At 44.2% G+C, this 20140-nt stretch overlaps 1 protein-coding gene across 1 annotated transcript in view; it reads right to left on the reverse strand.

Annotated features, from left to right (window-relative positions):
• The window catches only part of LOC137376892 (low choriolytic enzyme-like), a 62726-nt gene that overhangs the window by 7716 nt on the left and 34870 nt on the right, over positions 1–20140 (reverse strand). The window lies entirely within an intron of this gene.

Raw genomic sequence — 20140 nt, forward strand, 5'->3', positions numbered from 1 at the left:
CAAAGCTAGTAAAGGAAACTGGACAGGATGCAACAGATGAGGATATAAAGGAGATCATCTATGGAGATGGACTTGTCTCATAGGGTATACCTGTTTAGGTATCAGTGATGCAGACAAAAATGGTAACTTAAAGGAGGGTAACCAAGAGCTAGGGGTTGGCAACGTGTCCATACACGGACACAAGTGTCCATGGTAAAAATTTTGAGGTCCGTGACTGGTAATTCCACGGATGAGAAATTTCCCATTGCCTTCTTCAGATGGCTTTTTTATAAATCGCAAGTGTCAGTTGCACAGCTGACAGGTGCTCAGAGTGGGATCAGTGCTTCCAATTCGGACAAGCTTGGTGTTTTCCAGTGGGTTCCGATTATTTTTTAAAAGCCGCCGGAAAACTCCTAAGAGTGGAAGCGCTGTTCCCACTCTGAGTACCTGTAAGTTGTGAAACTGACACTTGTGATTTCTTTTTAAAACTGACCAATCACAAAGCTGAGAGTGTCCGCTCGCTGCAACTATCAGAAAGAGAAACAGAGAGATGGAGGGTGGGGAGGGGAAGCAGGGAGAGAGAGGGAGGAAGGGAGAGGGAATGAGGGAGGGAGAGAGAAAGGGAGGGACAGAGGGAGGAAAGGAGACAGAGGGTGAGAGAGAGACAGGGAGGGAGAGACAGAGGGAGAGGGAAGGAGGGAAGAGGGCGCAGAAAAAGAGGGCAGAGAGAGAGACAGAAGGGGAGAGCAGACAGAGAGAAATGGGGGCAGAGAGAGAGGGACAGAGAGAGAGGGGGAGAGAACGTGAAGGAAAGGGAAGAGAGAGGGGTGAGAGAGGCGAGAGAGGGGAGAGAGAGAGGCGAGAGAGGGAGAGGGAGGTGCAGAGAGCGAGGGGAAGATGACACAGTGGGAATGGAACAGAGAGGGGAACAGAGCAACAGAGAGAGAGAGACAGACAGACAGAGAAGTGGGAGAGGGAGTGATCAAGATCACTTCTGACAATGGACATCACAGAATTGTTACAGCGCAGAAGGAGACCATTTGGCCCATCGTGTCCACACCAGCTCTCTGAAAGAGCAACTCCCTCAGTTCCATTCCCCTGCCTTCTCCCCATAAACCCTGCACATTCTTCCTTTTTATATAGCTGTCTCGTTCCCTTTTGAATGCTTCAGTTGAACCTGCCTCCACCATGTTCTCAGGCAGTGAATTCCAGACCTTAATCACTCGCTGTGTGAAAAAGTTTTTCCTCATGTTACTTTTGCTTCTCTTACCAAATACTTTAAATCTGTGCCCTCTCATTCTTGATCCTGTAACAAGTGGAAACAGTTTCTCTCTATCTACTCTGTCCAGACCCCTCATGATATTGAATATCTTTATCAAATCACCTCTCAGCCTTCTCTTCTCCAAGGAAAACAGTCCTAACTCCTCCGATCTATCTTCATAACTGAAATTCCTCATCCCTGGAACCATTCTCGTAAATCTTTTCTGTACTCTCTCCAATGATCTCATGTCTTTCCTCAAGTGCGTGCCCAGAATTGGACGCAATGCTCTAGCTGAGGCCAAACTAGTGTCTTATATAAGGTCAACATAACTTCCTTGCTCTTGTACTCTATGCCCATATTAATAAAGCCCAGGATACTGTATGCTTTATTAACCACATTCTCAACCTGTCCTGCCACCTTCAATGACCTATGCACATATACATCTAGGTCTCTGCTTCTGAACCCCTTTAGAATTGTACCCTTTATTCTATATTGTCTCTCCATGTTCTTCCTACCAAAATGAATCACTTCACATTTCTCTGCATCGAACGTCATCTGCCACCTGTCTGCCCATTCCACCAACTTGTCTACATCCTTTTGAAGTTCTACACTATCCTCCTCACAGTTCATAATGCTTCCAAGTTTCGTATCATCTTCAAACTTTGAAATTGTGCCCTGTACACCAATGTCCAGGTTATTAATATATATTAGAAAAAACAAGAATCCCAACACTGATCCCTGGGGAACTCCACTAAAAACCTTTCTCCAGCCCGAAAAACATTCATTAACCACTCCTGTTTGTGTCCTGTGTGGCACTGTATCAAATGCCTTTCTATCCGGATTACTCCGCATCACTACAACAAGTGTGCAGGCAAATATTGTCTACTTGTGCAAGCAAAAAATGCCAGGTGTCTCACTAAATCAGTGTCCAACATTGTGCCTGGAAAGTAAGTCAATAAATTATTTGTTTTATTTAAAGCTTCTTCACAAAAATATACATTTGTTTTTGTTTTGATCAATAGTAAGATAAATTTTTAATGCCTTTATCTTTCTGAAATTCTCTCACCCATCACCTTTGTAATTGTAAAATTGTAATGTGTCCCCCCCCATGCAAAAATGTTGCTTCAAGCCTTTAACCTTACGTTTTTCAATAAATTAGCAACAAAATTAGTTGCAAAAGTAATTCATATTGGCATTGCATACTATTTTGCTTGCTAGCTAGCTAATATAGTTGTGCTGCTCTTCATTGATCTTTGTATGCTTAGCTATTCTTACTCCTACTCTTACTCCAATCCCTTTGTAATAAAAGCTAACATACCATTTGCATTCCTAATTGCTTGTCATCACTGTGTGTTAACTTCCTGTGAATCATGCATAAGGACAACCAGGGTCCCTCTGAATGAAAACATTTCTCAGTCTCTCACCATTCAAAAAATATTCTGTTCTTTTTATTTTTCTGACCAAAGTGGATAACTTCACACTTTGTCACATTGTATTCCCTCTACCATGTTCTTACCCACTCGCCCAACCTGTCTATATCCCTCTGCAGTCGCTTTGTGTCCTCCTCACCGTTTACTTTCCCACCTAACTTGTATCGTCATCAAACTTGGATACGTTACACTCACTCCCCTCATCTAAGTTGCTAATATAGATTGTAAACAGCTGAAACCCAAATACTGACGCTTGCAGTATCTCGCTAGTTACAGCCTGTCAACCATAAAATGTCCTGTATATTCCTGTTCTTGTCTCCTGTTCATTAACCAATCCTCAATCCATGCTAATATATTACCTCACCAACCCCCAATCCCATGACTCCTAATTTTGTATATTAACCTCTTGCATGGCACCTTATTGAATGCTTCATAAAAATCCAAATACACTACATCCACAGGTTCTTCCTTGCCCATCTTCTTAATTACTTGGTGTTCAATGGGATTTCCATTGCTGACTCCCTCATCATCAACGTCATGGTGGTTACCATTTTAAATGGACCAGCCATATAAATTCTGTGGCTGCAAGAGCAGGTCAAAAACTTGTAATTCTCTGGTGAGTGACTCTGCAAATCAGAAATATCACTGAATAGATAATTGGGGCTCCTGAAGCAGAGGTTTAGATGTCCAGGCTGGTTCGGGGTTGCCCTGCAGGACCTGGTCAAGAAAATGTCCAGATTTGTGGTGATTTGCTGCATGCCTCACAATTTGATGATCATGACAGACCAGGTTTTACCACCAGTAATTGTGCCAGAGAATCAAGCTGAGGAGCTCCAATTGAAGGAAGAGGAAGAGAAAGGAGAGGCCAGGGGGCGTAGCACAGGTTTCAAGGTAGACAGCCCACACCTGAGTGGGGTGCTCGCCTCCATCTAATTGAACAGTGCTTTTGAGAGATGCGCCTCCATCAGACTCCAGGGGCCAGATTTTCGAAGGGCTATGGGATCAGGAGCCGGTGCAGGTGCCATTTGAAAATCCTTATCCCAGAAGTTGTCTCGGGATCCCGGGGCGGTTTTAAATTTTCAAAGTGCGACGGGGTGGGGTGGAGGAGGCGGTTGGTGTGGGGCAGGGAATGAGGAACACGCACTCAGTCAATTAATGGACCATTAAGCTCCTTTAGGAGCTTGTTAAGGGGCTGGGGGGTTTGGGAAGGCAATTTTTAAATCCGATTTTGCCTATCCTAACCAATCTGGTGTACGTTAGTGCACAGCTGTCGGGGTCACCATGGGCAAGTTTGTTTGCATATGTTTTGAGATTAAATTTGAGGGGCCAACTAGTGCTGGGTTGAACACTATATCTCTCCTTGGCATCCGTGGCCCTTTCATGAGCTGCCTGCTCTCCTTGGCAAGGCAGTGGCAGCCCCAAACATATCTGCCACCTGCCTTTGTCGCTGGCACCAGGCAGGCAGCTCCCACCTCTGGAGGTGCTTGGTGCCTCTAATTGGGTGCCCAACATGCCTCCTGCCCAATTAGGGCATTAGCATTTAAAGATTGTGTCGTGAGAGTGACACAGCTGAAGCATGGGATTGGGACCCAGAATTCATCAGTGTTTCACGTTCCTGACCCCGCTTTGAAAATCCAGTCCCTGAGCACTGATACCACATGATATCCCTTCTACAACTTACAGTGCATCAGGCAGTCCATCATCTGCACTCATTTCTTTCAACCCCTTCCTATGAAGATCACAACAAAAAAGGACCACTGATTCCACCACAACCAAATTACCATCATCACTCTTTATTTACATCAAAAACATACAAGGAAAACATTACACAACAAAATCTGGTGCTTCTACAAAGTGCAGCCCCAGTGGCTTCAATAGGTGAGGTGGATGGCTGCTGAGAATTTGGGGAGGGCAGTTAAGATATCTTCTTGGGACGCTCTCACGTGGCTGTGGGCCATGATGAACTGTTCTGAGACTGGACCATCTCAGCATGGGCTTCAGCAGCATTGGGCATCTGCCTGACAGGTAACAACAAGGGCAATCAATGGTAGACTAGTGAGATAGAGCAGCAGTGCTGGCATTCTGCTCCGTGTTTAATATGTTGCTATCTCAAGGCCTCTGTTCACCTGGACCAGTTACTTGATGGAACATAGACCTCTTGCCATCAGAGACACTCTGGAAATTCTTTTTAATCAAGGAGTCCAAAGCCACCATGGCAGCTGCCTGAGCTTCTATTGCTGCACTTCATCATTCCATGCAAATTGCAGTAACTGTATTGGAAGTTGCACCCTCAGTTATCAGATAGTGTATGATGCTGTGCTCCATCTGTCACTGGCTGGAATTGACTAGCCACTCGATGCTGGAGAATATAGGTTCCAGGCTTTGCATCAAGCCAAGGATTAAGGTGGAAACAGATTCCTCCGTCCCCCTAGTCAAAGCCCGTAAGGTTCAGGCAGGCTCTCCATTACTCCAAGCTTTTGGTTTGTTGTACTTATCAGCCTTCTTCTGAAGTCTGGCCCTGTAAGATCATCATCTGACTCCTCTACAGTATGCAACCTGTGGTATCCCTTGCACCCTGCATGGTTGCTACCAGTAGTGCCCAGTGCATCTCACTGTAAGGATCCCTCTTCTAACCTAACCTCTAAGTTCCTCATGATGCTGGTCTGTCAGCTGCTACACGCGACACTGGTTGCCACTGACACAGTGCATTCTTCTTCACTTCTTCCAACGGGAGTGAGGTGGCTGTTGCTCATCTTGAACTTGCTCCAGGGAGGGGAGGTGGTTCTTGGTCCTTGGATCCTGCAATGAAAAAGCTGTAATAGTTACCATGCAGTGCGTATAGCCACTATACAAAGATATGCTGAGGCCATATGGAGTTTGCGAGTGAGGATAGCTTTGAGCGATTAGAGCTCAAAAATAGTTGTGTAACTGTAAGGAAGCTGGAGTGGCCACATACCTATAGGCAAAATGCCTACTGTTCTGCCTCTGGCCAAATGTCTCCCACACCTCTCCCAATCACAGTCAGCACTGTCTCCTCAAAGGGAGTGAACTCAAGCAGACGTGGTTGAGCACCAAGGGTCAGGTTCCGCTGGTGCATGTTATCCTCCTATCATCTATTATGTGCTTGTTTTCCTGGAAAAAAAAGAGTGGTGATTGTGAGTGAGTGCATTACAGGATTATTTGTGTACATGCCTCAGAGCTGTGAGATATATCTAAGTTGTGGGTAGTGCTAGTGAAGGATGTAATAGTTTGGGATGAGTGAATGTCAGTGCATAGTGGATGAAGTGTGTTGAAGTTGTGGTGCTGGTGGTGGTGCAGTTATTGAGCAGTGTGTTTGTGAGATGGAATTGTACCTTCACCACTCATCATTATATTTCTGGTGGCACTGGAGCCATATCCTGTGGCCACAGCTCCTGGTTGTCATCTCCGAGGAATTCACCTTCCACATGTCTGCATTAGCAGCTTCTATAGCAGCATTCACTCCTGTGGGTAGAGAACATTACTCCTCCTCTATACTTCCTTCACCAGGATCTCCATTGCTGTAGTATAAAGATATAAAGAGTTAATACCGAAGACAGTAGAGAGACCCCTCCCACTGTACGAGCGATGATGTAATGTCAAATGAGTTAGGCTTGAGAAGAAGAAGGTAGAGCAGCACGCATGATGCTAGCCAGGTAGCTTGAGGAGTATAATAAAAGCAAAATACTGCAGATGCTGGAACTCTGAAAATGAGAACAGAAAGTGCCGGAAATACTCAGCAGGTCAGGGAACATCTGGGGAGACAGAAACAGAGTTAACGATTCAGGTTTGCAAACCTTCATCGGAACTGGCAAAAGTTAGAAATGCAACCATCTTTGAGCAAGTGAGAGGGGGGAGGGGGTACGTAGAACAAGAGGAAAGACTGTGATAGGACAGAGGGAGGGAGAGGGTAAATGACAGATGTCATGGAACAGAATACAAATGAAGTGTTAAATAGTTGTAGTGAAAGTCAAAGCATGAGTCCAGAGAGAGTGCTAATGGCAGAACAATGAACAGGTCTGTATGAAAACGAAAATATGAAAAATAAGTTTAAGACAAGCACATGGTTAAAAAAATTAAACAAATAAATAAAAGTTAAAAAGAAGAGTATGTACATAAAATAAAAATGATAAATACACAAAAATTAATGGGGCTCATGGTCTGAAATTATTGAACACAATGTTGAGTCCAGAATGCTGTAGAGTGCCTAATCGGAAAATAAGGTGCTGTACTCGAGCTTGCCTTGATATTCACTGGAACACTACAGCAAGCTGAGGACAGAAATGTGGGTATGGGAATAAGGTGGAAAATTAAAATCGTAAGCAACTGGAAGCTCGGGATCATGCTTGCAGACCGAGCAGAGATGTTCTGCAAAGCGATCACCCAATCTGCGTTTGGTCTTCCCAATGTGAAGGAGACTGCACTGTGAGCAGCGAATATAGTATACTAAGTTGAAAGAAGTGCAAGTAAATCGCTGCTTTACCTGGAAGGAGTGTTTGGGGCCTTGCATGGTGAGGAGCAAGGAGGTAAAAGGGCAGGTATTACACCTGCTGCAATTGCATGGGAAGGTACTGTGGGAATGGAACGACGGGGGTGATGGAGGATTGGACCAGGGTGTTGTAGAGGGAATGATACCTTCGGAATGCTGACAGGGAAGGGGAAGGGAGGATGTGTTTGGTGGTGGCATCACGCTGGAGGTGGTGGAAATGGTGGAGGATGATCCTTTGTCTGTGGAGGCTGATGGAGTGGACAATGAGGACAAGGGGAACCCTGTCACAGTTCTGGGAGGGAGGGGAAGGGGTGAGGGCAGATGTGCGGGAAATGGGTCGGACACAGTCGATGGTTCTGTCAACCGCACTGCGGGGGAATCCTCGGTTGAGGAAAAAGAAAGACATATCAGAGGCGCTATTGTGGAAGGTTGCCTCATCAGGGCAGATGCATTGGCAATGGAGAAACTGGGAGAATGGAATGTAATCATTTACAGGAGGCTAGGTGTGAGAAAGTTTAGTCAAGGTAGCCGTGGGAGTCAGTGGGCTTATAAATACTAGTGGACAGCTGATCCCCAGAGATGGAGACAGATAAGTCGAGGAAGAGAAAGGGAGTGTCAGAGATGAACCATGTGAAGGTGAGAGAAGGGTGGAAATGGGAAGCAAAGTTAATGAAGTTCTCCTGTTCAGGGCGAGAGCAGGAAGCAGCATTGATATAATCATCAATGTACTGGTAAAACACGGGAAGGGGGCCTGAGTAGGACGAGAACAAGGAATGTTAAACATATCCCACAAAAAGACAGGAATAGCTAGGACCCATGCAGCTACCTCTAGCAACATCTTTTATTTAGAGGAAGTGAGTGGAGTTGAAGGAGAAGTTGTTCAATATGAGAACAAGTTCAGCCAGACGGAACAGAGTGGGGTGGATGGAGACTGGTTGGGCCTCACCGGAAAAAGAGTTGGGGAAGGGAGCCTAAGTCGGACCGAAACAAGGAACGTTCGACATATCCCACAAAAGAACAGGCATAGCTATGATCCATGCCAAACCATGTGCTTTTTTCACCATGTGCAAATCTGAAACGTATTTTTCATGCCTTTGCTTTTGTACAGATCTGTTCATTATTCTGCTATTGGCACTCTCTCTGGACTCATGCTTTGTCTTTCACTATAACTATTTAGCACTCCATTTACATTCTGTTCCGTGACATCGGTCATTTAACTTCTCCCCTCTCTGTCCTATCATAGTCCTTCCTTCTTGTTCTCCACCCTCCTCCTCTCACTTGCTCAAAGTGTTACATTTCTAACTTTGCCAGTTCTGTTGAAGGGTCGCAAACCTTAATCATTAACTCTGTTTTTCCCTCTCCGCAGATGCTGCCACACCTGCTGAGTATTTCAGGCACTTTCTGTTCAGCTTGAGGAGTATGTTTATATGTAGTTACTGTAAATAATAGAGTTGTTAGTTAACAGTTACCGGAGTCAATAACTTTCTCTGCAATGCCGCGACACGCTACAAAACATCTAATCCAACCATTTCCATATTGGAAAACCTGGGCATCCTCTATTTAGGTCCCTCTAGGAGGAGACAAGTGACATTTGATCTGGAAAAAATACTAGAGCGTGTTGCAGAGAGTTTTGCCATTATTCAGATAACTACCAGCTTGGTTACTGAACAGCTGTGCAAACTTTAGGTGAATAAATCACAGGGCCCAGGTATGATGCATGCAAGGATTCTTAAAGAAATAAGGGAAGAAATTGCAGGAACTGAAAAAATGGCCTCCTTCATGTGCTGTATAAATCTGTGATTCTAACTGTGGCAAGCATCTTCCAGAAATCACTGAATATTGAAGTGGTGCCTGAGGACTGGAGAAAGGCAGATGTTACACCTATGTTTTAAAAAAAAGTTGCCGAATTAAGCCAATATAGTTGGGGAATTCTGTCACTTTATAAATCACTGTTGTGACCACACTTAGAATACTGTGTACAGTACTGGTCACCATAGTAAAAAAAGAATATTGCAGCAACTGAAAGGCTACACAAGAAAGAAACCAGAATGACATAGGGGATGGAGGGATTGGATTAAGGAGCAATCATGTAAATTAGGCGCGGTCACTGGAAAAGAGAATTTTGAGAGGTGATATGATTACTACTACTAGAATTCTGAAAGGACTAGATAATGTAGACCATGTCAAGCTATTTCGCTTTTTCCAGAACAGTAGAACCAGAGGATATGATTGCACAGGAGAGGGTGCAGAGAAGATTCACCAGGATGTTGCCTGGGCTGGAGCATTTCAGCTATGAAGAGAGACTGAAAAGGCTAGGGTTGTTTTCCTTGAAGCAGAGAAGGCTGAGGGGGGACATGATTGAAGTGTACAAGATTATGAGAGGCATTGATAGGTTAGATAGGAAGAATTTTTTTTCCCTTAGCTGAGGGGTCAATAACCAGGGAGCATAGATTTAAAGTAAGGGGCAGGAGGTTTAGGGGGGATTTGAGGAAAAATATTTTCACCCAGAAGGTGGTTGGAATCTGGAACGCACTGTATGAAGAGGTGGTGGAGGCAGGAACCCTCACAACATTTAAAAAGTATTTAGATGAGAACTTGAAACACCATAGCATACAAGGCTATGGGCCAAGTGCAGGAATATGGGATTAGAATAGTTGAGTGCTGGATGGCCGGACTCTATACAACCTGATGTGAAGGAATGTAAGTTCAAAACGAATCTGTGGAAATAATATTTTAGAAAGTCAATGGTCAATTTGAGGAACAAATGCCATAGGGAGGCTGAGGAAAACAGTTAATATTGAGTCATTCAAATGCATATTCCACAGATTTCTTTAAGAACATTACATTTTCTGATATGGTGCATGAGTAACTTGAGATATGACATGTAATAAGGTTTATCATGCTTGTGAAGAACAGGTGACTTTGGACCTGGAAGGCAGAGGTAGGGGGTGCGGGGTAGTAAATTCTATAAGGCCCATTTTCTGCAGCAGGAAATACGATGTGGGGTTACCCCGAGTCTGGTCCCTTTGAGGCAGGCGGCATGCTAATTTTGTGCAGCCTGTTCATCAACAAGAATGTGGAATGTGGCCCAATGTGAAACACCCTGTTGACTGGCTGAACTTTCAGTAGGGAGCCCAACAATGTGTATGACTAGCACATGTACAGCTAGCCTGTACTTTTTAAAGGTAGCCTTTCCCTCTTATAGGGGAGGTGCACTGAGGCTACAGCAGCTTGTGCAACAATCTCAGAAAGGCTTTGATGGAAGGAAGAAGACTGGAAATGGAGCAACAGGCCAGAAAGAGAGCTCCCAGGTTCTTGGTTGCAGTGCTAGAGGCCTGAGTGAGGAGGAGGAGGGAGAAGAGGAGAGAGGTGATGTTTCCACAGGTGGCCGTGGGGTCAATTCCCAGAGTCTGACCCTGAGGGCTTGACTGTAGTGCTGGAAAAAGTTCAACGACCTTGCATTGTGGTCAAGGTTAATCAATGAATGCGTCTTCATATTATATCTCCTACCCACTGCACCACTAAGCTCTCACACTGCTCAAATGCACTACACTCTCATTAGGAATCAGGACTCATGCCTAAAAGTCAAATGCCCAACATCACCTTTTTAAAAATTCATTTATGGGATGTGGGTATCGCTGTCAAGCCAGAAATTATTGCCAATCCTTAATTGCCCTTGAGAAGGTGGGGGTGAGCAGCCTTCTTAAACTGTTGCAGTCTGTGTGGTATAGGTGTGCCCACAGTGCTGTTAGGGAGGGGCGTTCCAGAATTTTGACACAGTGACAATGAAGGAAAGGTGATATATTTCCAAAGTCAGGATGTTGTGTGACTTGGAAGGAAACTTGCAGGTGGTGGTGCTGTTCCCATACATCTACTGCCCTTTACCGTCTAGGTGGTAAAGGGCATGGGATTGAAAGGTGCTGTCAAAGGAGCCTTGGTGACTTTCTACAATGCATCTTGTAGATGGTACACACTGCTGCCACTGTGCACTGGTGGTGGATTGAGTGAATGTTTAAGGTGGTGGATGGGGTGCCAATCAAGTGGGTTGCTTTCTCTTGGATGGTTTTGAGTATTCATAGGGCCAGTCCAGTTAAGTGTCTGGTCAATCTTAATCCCCAGGATGTTAATGGTGGGGGATTCAGCATTAGTAATGCTGTTGAAGGTTAAGGGGAGATGGTTAGATTCTTGAATGCTGTTGGAGTTGTACTCATCCAGACAAATGGAGAATATTCCATCACATTCCTGACTTGTGCCTTGTAGATGGTGAACAGGCTTTGTGGAGTCAGGAGGTGAGTTACTCAATGCAGAATTTCCAGCCTCTGACCTGCTTTTGTAGCCACAGTAGTCGTAGGGACAGTCCAGTTAAGTTTCTGGTCAATCTTAATCCCCAAGGTGTTAATGGTGGGTGATTCAGCGTTAGTAATGCTGTTGAAGATTAAGGGGAGATGGTTAGATTATCTTGTATAGGAGATGGTCATTGCCTGGCACTATTGTGGTGCAAATATTACTTGCCACTTATCAGCCCAAGCCTGAATGTTGTCCAGGTTTTGCTGCATGCAGGCACAGACTGCTTCAGTATCCAAGGAGTTTCAAATTGTACTGAACACTGTGCAACCATCAGTGAACATCCCCACTTCTGACCTTATGTTGGAAAGGAAATCATTGAGAAACTGCTGAATATGTTAGGACACTACCCTGAAGAACTCCTGCAGCGATGTCCTGGGGCTGAACTGATTGGCCTTCACCAATCAGAACCATCTTTTTTTCTGATAGGTATGACTCCAACCGGTGGAGAGTTTCCCCCCAATTCCCATTGTCTTCAATTTTCCTAGGGTTCCTTAATGCCGCACTTGGTCAAATGCTGCCTTGATATCAAGGGAAGTCACTCTCACCTCAACTCTGCAATTCAGCTCTTTTCCATGTTTGTATCAAGGCTGTAATGATGTCTCGAGCCGTATAGTCCTGGTGGAACCCAAACTATGCATCGGTGAGCAGGTTGTTGCTGATTAAGTGCTGCTTGATAGCACTGTTGATGACACCTTCCATCACTTTGATGATTGAGTAGACCGATGGGGTGGGAATTGACTGGATTGGATTTGTCCTGCTTTTGTGGATAGAACATACCTGCGCAATTTTCTACATTGTTGGGCAGATGCCAATGTTATAGCTTAACTAGGGGTACAGCTAGTTCTGCAGCACAAGTCTTCAGTACCACAGCTGGGATGTTATCAGGACCTGTAGCCTTTGCTGTATGCAGCATATTCTGATGTTTCTTGGTATCATGTGGAATGAGTCAAATCGATTGATGACTTGCATCTGTGATGCCGAGAACCTTAGGAGGAGGCCAAGATGGATCATTGGCTCAACACTTCCTGCTGAAGATGGTTGAAAATGCTTCAGCCTTGTATATTGTACTGAAATGCTGGCCACCTCCATCCGTGAGGATGGGAATGTTCGTCGAGCCTCCCCCTCCAGTTAGTTGTTGAATTATCCACCACCATTCATGGCAGGACTGCAGAGTTTTGATCTGATCTTTCGGTTGTGGGGTCGCTTAGCTCTGTCTATAGCATGCTGCTCCTGCTGTTTAACATAGATGTAGCCCTGTTTTGTCGCTTCACCAAGTTGGCCTCTCACTTTTAGGTTTGCCTGGTGCTATTCCTGGCATGCTCTGCTGCACTTCTCCTTGAACCGGCTTTGTCCCTTGGCTTCATGATAATAGTTGAGTGAAGGATGTACTGTGCCATGAGGTTGCAGATTGTGGTTGAGTACAGTTTTACTTCCATTGATGGTCTACAGTGCCTTGTGGATGCCCAGTTTTGAGCTGCTTGATTTGTTCTGAATCTATTCCATTTAGCACGGTGGTAAGGCCACACAGCACAATGAAGAATGTCCTCAGCCTATGCAGGCCAGACTAGAATGTCTGGAAGAGGTTCAGTTGGCATTTTTGAAGTTTCAGTTTCCTATGCACCTGCACCACTGGTGAATTTTGTGGCCATGGTTCCCAAAGCTCTCCAGCACTAGGATTTTCTTTGCTTCATGTCTGTGTCTCTTGTCAACTAATTTAGAGATATTGATTGCTATGATTAGACAACAACTCTGTCATCATTGTATCATGCAAATTACATGGACCTTGGTCTCCTTCTGTCCAGCAATTGTTACAACCAGGTGTGAAATGTGTCTCGGGTCTTTTGTGGTCTTTGCTTGGTCGTATTATATAACAGGGTTTTATTTTTTAAGCACACTGTGTTTTGAGCTCCCCCATTTTGTGAATCCTTGTTCACAACTTCCAATTATAAGGCAAAGAAACCAACACACCAGGTTTTTTCAGGCTTAAAGGAGAAAGATGAAATTTATTAAACCTTAAGCTTAAACTCTAATATGGTTCATGCCTATGGGTATATGACATGCCCATGCTAGCATGCACACACGATATGCACATGCAGATAGGGACAGAAAAGAGGAGAGGAAAATATAGTAGAGAGGGGTTTGAGGCAATATCAGAAGAGTTTCTTTGAGCTCACTGTAGTCCTTTTATAAGTAGTCTTGCTTTCATTGTGGCCCATTATTCTTCTTAAACTTTGTTCATGTGGGAGATTTTTCTCTCTTTGAGGCTCACATGTTTTCACAAGATTCAGTTCCGTGGGAAAGAGATGGAGACAGGCAGAAAGGAGAGGGATCTGCTTCAGTTCCAGGAGCACATGGCATTCTGAGTTCAAATTCTGTTTTTCCAGTTTAAAACTCCCCTAGTTGGCCAGCAGGTGGTCATGTGACTGATTGGTTCGACCCCGTCTATTCTGTGTTTTGGGGCGGAGACTGGTTCCTTTGTTTCAACTCTGTCTGGTACTATGAAAATGTCCTTCCAGTCAGGGGCTTGCAATTTTAAATTTTAATGTTCATGTGGCAAAATCATGATTGCCTCAGTCTTGGCAGGTGGTGGGCGTGGTTTGCCTGACACCTCCACATCCAGGGGAATGAAATGTGATTTTAAGAAAAATGGTGCATTTCATTACAGAGTTTGAGAGAAATATAAGATACAGAAAGAAAAAACCATGTATTTTTCTCATTCATTTCCATTCATCCACCAGTCTTAAAGCTTATTAAAAATGGTCTGTTCTGGGTGCCAGGGCTGATTAATTTTCCTTTTTTATTTCTCAGGGGTGTTGGTAGGGGGCGGATCGATCCTGAACTCTGAGTCATGCAAAGACATTTCCGCTGACAGTGGGGGAAGAGTCTTTGTTACTCTCCTCTTTGTTCTCTGGGACACTACTGCCTGCAGATATTTGTGCAAGCCTAACTATCTTCTCCTGTGACACTTCAATGAGGTGAGCCATCACCCTCACAGTTTCTGTGCATCATAGAGGTCTGGCTTTGTCTCTGTATGTTCCTGTAAATGCTGTTAGCCAGTCTGGTGGGGTGCTTCTAGAGTCTGCATTCACAGGAGGATGTGGGATCTAACTTCACATTTTTCGGGGTTGATTGACTAGACAGCAGGTATTTTCATCTGGGGTTCTCCCAGGACTTCCTGTAACTTGCCCTCTTGGTCACTCTTTCCCCTTCTCTTACGAACCTTTTGCCAGCTGTGTGCCTGCCTGTCCCTTTTTGTTCTCGGTGGGGGTCCCTTACAGTTCACCAGCTCTCTGCTGGAGGGTCCTCCTAACACCAGTACAAGACTTAGGGGTGCAAGTTTCACTGTAGGTTGGGGTTTCCCCTCAACCTGGCACATGTGGCAACTCCTGCAGTACTCCACCACATCTTTGTGGAGTTTTGGCCAGTCAAACTGCTGTCTTATACAGGTTTTGGTCTTTTGTATACTGACATGTACATCTACTGTAAACTCATGGGCCCTTCTTAATATTTCTCCCCTGTCCCTTTGTGACCACTAACTGGTGAACTACTGTCCACCCCTTTCCCTCAGGTCTGTGAGGAGAACTCCATTTCCTCATCAGTACCTTATTCTTTAAATAGTAGCAATCAGGGACTCCCTCTGCTTCACTTTCAGACTGGCAGCCAGTGCTAACTCTTGCAATACTGGGTAGGCTCGCTGAGCCTCAGCTAGGGAAAATCCATTTAATTCATTCCCTGAGTCTCCTAACTTTGCAAAGAATGTCTCAGACAGGCAGACCTCATGGTCATTTGCCTGCAGTGCCAATTCAGTCTCCTCTGGGGGAGCTGGCTTGATCATGGCCTGACCCACTACACATTCAGGGACACTGCAGTGGACCGTCTCCTGCCACTGCCCTGTCTCTGACGGCCTGCGTTCTTTCTTTTACTACTGGGGGGTGGGGGGGTGGCTACCACCTTCATTCCTGCCATATCATTACCGAGGAGCAGGTTACCCCGTCCACAGGCAAACTCGGGACAATCCCTACAATCACTGGTCCCGAAACTAGGTCACACTCCAGGTGCACCCGATGTACATTTACAGGCACACACTGCCCTGCAATACCATTCACTACCATTCTGGTATTCACTGCAATCTCTGGGGGAAAGGTCAAGCCTTTGCCCAGTAAAAGAGATCTGGTGTCCCCTGTGTCCCTAAGAATCACTATGGGCTTGCTTATCCCACTCGAGGGATATGAGGTTACTTTCCCTTTAAAAACAAAACCCTGATAACCTTCAGGAATCCTATTAACTTTTCCTGCACTGGCTGTAGTAATCTTCCTGGGTTGCACTCTTACTGACGTTAAAGGCACAGCTTGTTCTATGTTTTCCATCAGGACCTCGTCTTCACTGAGCGGGTTGCCCTGTTTTACCCTACCAGTTTCCCGTCAGTTTCCAGCTGTCAGCTTTTAAATGCCCTGCCTTATTACAATGGAAGCACACGGGTCTCACTCTTGCTCACAGCACCATTCCTTTTTGGCTGTAGGAGGGCCCCCTGTGTCCTCTGCTTTCCTTTCTCTTTCTGGGCTTCGATCACCTTCCCACCCTTTGTCCTTTTTGGATTTGTGGGGGTGATTAGGAAAGGTTCTCCCCTGGGAAACTGACTTATAAATTAAAGCAAACTCAACGCCCAGAACGGCCGCTTGCTGGGCTCCCTGAACCCGCTGCTCCTCGACATGGGTTTTTATTGAGAATGGGAGAGAGTTTTTTAAATTCCTCTGACAGGATTAATTCTCAGAGAGTCTGATAGCTGAGTTTTATTTTTAAAGCCCTCAGCCACTGATCAAAAGCCAGCAGCTTGCTTCTTTCAAACTCCAGATAAGTTTGATTGGCTTGCTTTTTGAGGATTCTAAACTTTTGACGATAGGCTTCGGGTACTAATTCATATGCCACGAGGATAGCATTTTTGGTCAGTTCATAATTTGATGAACTCTTAATCAGGCAACAAGGAATAAACCTCATTGGCTTTTCCGGTTAGTTTGCTTTGCAATAAGAGAGACCAGGTCTCGAGTAGCCATTTTAGCTGTCTTGCCAGTTTCTCAAAAGACACAAAAAACACTTACACATCTTCCTCATTGAATTTTGGAATTAATTGAGCGAGTTTTAGCAATCTTGTACCCAGCCCCGAATTGTGCTCCTCCATATTGGCCATGCTTTCACTGGGGTTATCTATGACCCCCTAGCCACCTTAACTCTCTTTCTTTGCATTCCCTCTGGAATATTCTTTCTCTCTCTCCCCTCTCTCTCTCTCGTTCCTTCTCCGGTCTTTCTCTCTCCTGCCTTTCATTTTCTTCATGTTCCTTTTGGAAGGCTCTCTCTCCCTCTCTTCTAATTCAAATGTCCTTTGTTCCAATTTTCTAGCAGTACCCTCTTGGGTCTACTTCTAACACTGCCTCTGCTTTGTTAGATTCAAGGGAAAAATGGTTGGCCATTAGCCTTAGGAGTTCAGACTTCCTAGCCTTGCCATGTACAGTGATTCCACACTGTTCAGCCATTTTTCTCAACTCCTCCATAGACAGTGCTTTTAACTTATCCCAAGTTACTTCACTCTGGCTTGGAGAGCTACTCGCTTCAGTTGCAGACATGTTAATATTCAATCATACACAACCACAAGAAAACCTGTATTTATTTCCTCTTTTTGATTGGGAACAATTTGGCTTCCCACTTTCAATTTCACTCGTTCATCTGTGGGTATGAAGATGGAAGCTAGCACACAAATTTTTGTTATGACCATCTGAGAAATGTGTCTAGGGGCCTTTTGTGGTCTTTACCTGGTCTTATTTTATCAGGGTTTTATTATTTAAACACACTGTGCTTTTAGCTCCCTACTTTTGTGAATCCTGTTCACAACTTTCCAATTATAAGGCAAAGAATCTAACACATCAGGTTTTTTCAGGTTTAAAGGAGGAAGATGAAATTTATTAAACTTTAAGCTTAAACTCTAACATGATTCACGCCTACATATATGTGACATGCCCATGCTAGCATACATACACGGTATACACATGCAGATAGGGACAGAATAAAGGAGAGGAAAATATATTAGAGACTTTTTGAGGCAATATTAGAAGAGTTTCTGGTTTAGTGTGCTTCGAGCTCACTGTAGTCCTTTTGTAAGTAGTCTTGCTTTCGTCGGGGCCCAATGTTCTTAAACCTTGTCCATGTCGCTGACTTTTCTTTCTTTGAGGTTCAAGATTCAGTTCTGCGGGTAAGAGATGGAGGCAGGGAGACAGGAGAGAGTTCTGCTTCAGTTCCAGGAGCACACAGCGTTCTGAGTTCAAATTCTGTTTTACTAGTTCAAAACTCCTCTAGTTAGCCAGCAGGTGGTCATGTGACTGACTGGTTTGATCTGGTCTCTTCTGTGTATTGGGGCGGGGACTGGTTCCTTTGTTTCAACACTGTCTGGTACTATGCAAATGTCCTTCCAGTCAGAAGCTTGCAATTTTATGTTTTAATGCTCATGTGGCAAAATCAGGTGTGCCTCAGTCTTGGCAGGTGGGGGGTTTGCCTGACACAGTTCATATGTCCATACAATACATAACTTAGAGTCATAGAATCATCGAATCTTACAGCACAGAAGGAAGCTACTCGACCCATATTCTCTTTGTCAGGTCTTTTGAAGAGAAATCTAGTTAAACCTACTCCCCCGCTCTTTCCCCTTATCCCTAAGGCTTTTTTTTCCTTCAAGTATTTATCCAATATCCTTTTGAAGGCTACCATTGAATCTATAGCTACCACCCAATCAGGCAATGCATTCCGAATTCGAAGTCCTCATTGCGTATCAAAGTGTTTTCTCATGTCACATCCGCTTCTTTTGTCAATCACCTTTAATCTGTGCTGTCTCGTTATCGTCCCCTCAACCACCATAATCCATTTCTCTTTATTTACTGTATCTAAATCGTTCATGATTTTAAATACTCCTAATAATCTCATCTTAACCTTCTCTGCTCTATGGAGAACAACCCTAGCTTCTCCAGTTTACCCAGTAAATGTAATCCCTCATCCTTGGGACCATTCTAGTAAACCTCTTCTGTATCCTCTCCAAAGCTTTCACTTCCTTCTGAAAGAGTGGAGCACAGGATTGGACGCAATACTCCAGCTGGGACCAAACTACAAATTTAGATTATTTCCAGGATTTTGTACTTTATGGGCTAGAGTTTCCGCTTTGGACACAGTCGACAATTTTGCCGCAAATCATGTCCAATGTTGCATCTGTTTTCAAAAATGATGATTTTCCCAGGATTCCGCACAAACTCATTTACATATTACTGAACAAAAAATCTTCCACTAACCAGCCCAATTGGGCAGTGTTTTAAAACCTTGATATATTTCAGTGTGGTAACTTAGTAAAGTTTGATTCATACAGCTGCAAATGGGGTGATCACAAAAAATAAGCATTTTAAATCATTCTGCCAATCCACTACCTATGAGTGACCTGATATCGAAAAATGTCAGTTAATCAGGGACAGCCATCATGGATTCATGACAGGAAGGTCATGCCTGACAAATCTCACTGAATTTTTTGAAGAGGTGACTAAGGTAGTGGACAGGGGGAATGTCTATGTATGTTATTTATATGGACTTCCAGAAGGCATTTGATAAAGTCCCATATAAGAGACTGTTAACTAAGGTAGAAGCCCATGGAGTTGAGGGCAAATTATTGACATGGTTAGGAAGTTGGTTGAGTGGTAGGCGACAGAGAGTGGGGATAATGGGTAAGTACTCCGATTGGCAGGATGTGACTAGTAGTAGTAGTGTCCCACAGGGATCTGTGTTGGGGCCTCAATTATTCACATTATTCATTAACAACTTGGATGATGGCATAGTCAGTCATATATCCAAATTTGCTGATGATACAAAGTTAGGCGGCATTGTAGACAGTCCCGATGATAGCATAAAATTGCAAAGAGATATTGACAGACTAGGTGAGTGGGCAAAACTGTGGCAGATGGATTTCAATGTGGGCAGTGTGAGATTATCCATTTTGGACCAGAAAAGGATAGAGCAGGGTACTTTCTAAATGTGAACAGGTTAAGTACTGTGGACGTCCAAAAAGTCTTGGGTGGGGGGGTGGTTCAGGTGTATAGATCTTTAATGCCACGAGCTAGTGCAGAAAATAATCAAAAAGGCTAATGGAATGCTAGCCTTTATATCTAGAGGATTGAAGTAAAAAGACACAGAGGTTATGCTACAGTTGTACAAAAGTAAAGCAAACGTGCTGGAGAATTTAATAGGACTAAAAGCCAACAAATCCTCTGGACCTGATGGCCTATATCCCAGGGTTGTAAAAAAGAGTTGAGTGCAGATATAGTGGTCGTGATCTTCCAAAATTCCCTAGATTCTGGAACTGCCCTTGTGCATTGAAAGGTAGCAAATGTAACACTGCTATTCTAGAAAGAGCAGAAAGAGAAAACAGGGAACTACAGACCAGTTAGCCTGACAGTTGTCAGGAAATTGCAGGAATCCATTATTAAGGAAGTGGTAACAGTCCACTTAGAAAATCATAGTATAATTAGGCAGAGTCAACCTGGTTTTACAAAAAGGAAATTGTGTTCGACAAATTTATTGAAGTTTTTTTGAGGA

Source organism: Heterodontus francisci, chromosome 14 (genome assembly GCF_036365525.1).
Source record: "Heterodontus francisci isolate sHetFra1 chromosome 14, sHetFra1.hap1, whole genome shotgun sequence".
In the NCBI taxonomy this organism is placed as follows: domain Eukaryota; kingdom Metazoa; phylum Chordata; class Chondrichthyes; order Heterodontiformes; family Heterodontidae; genus Heterodontus; species Heterodontus francisci.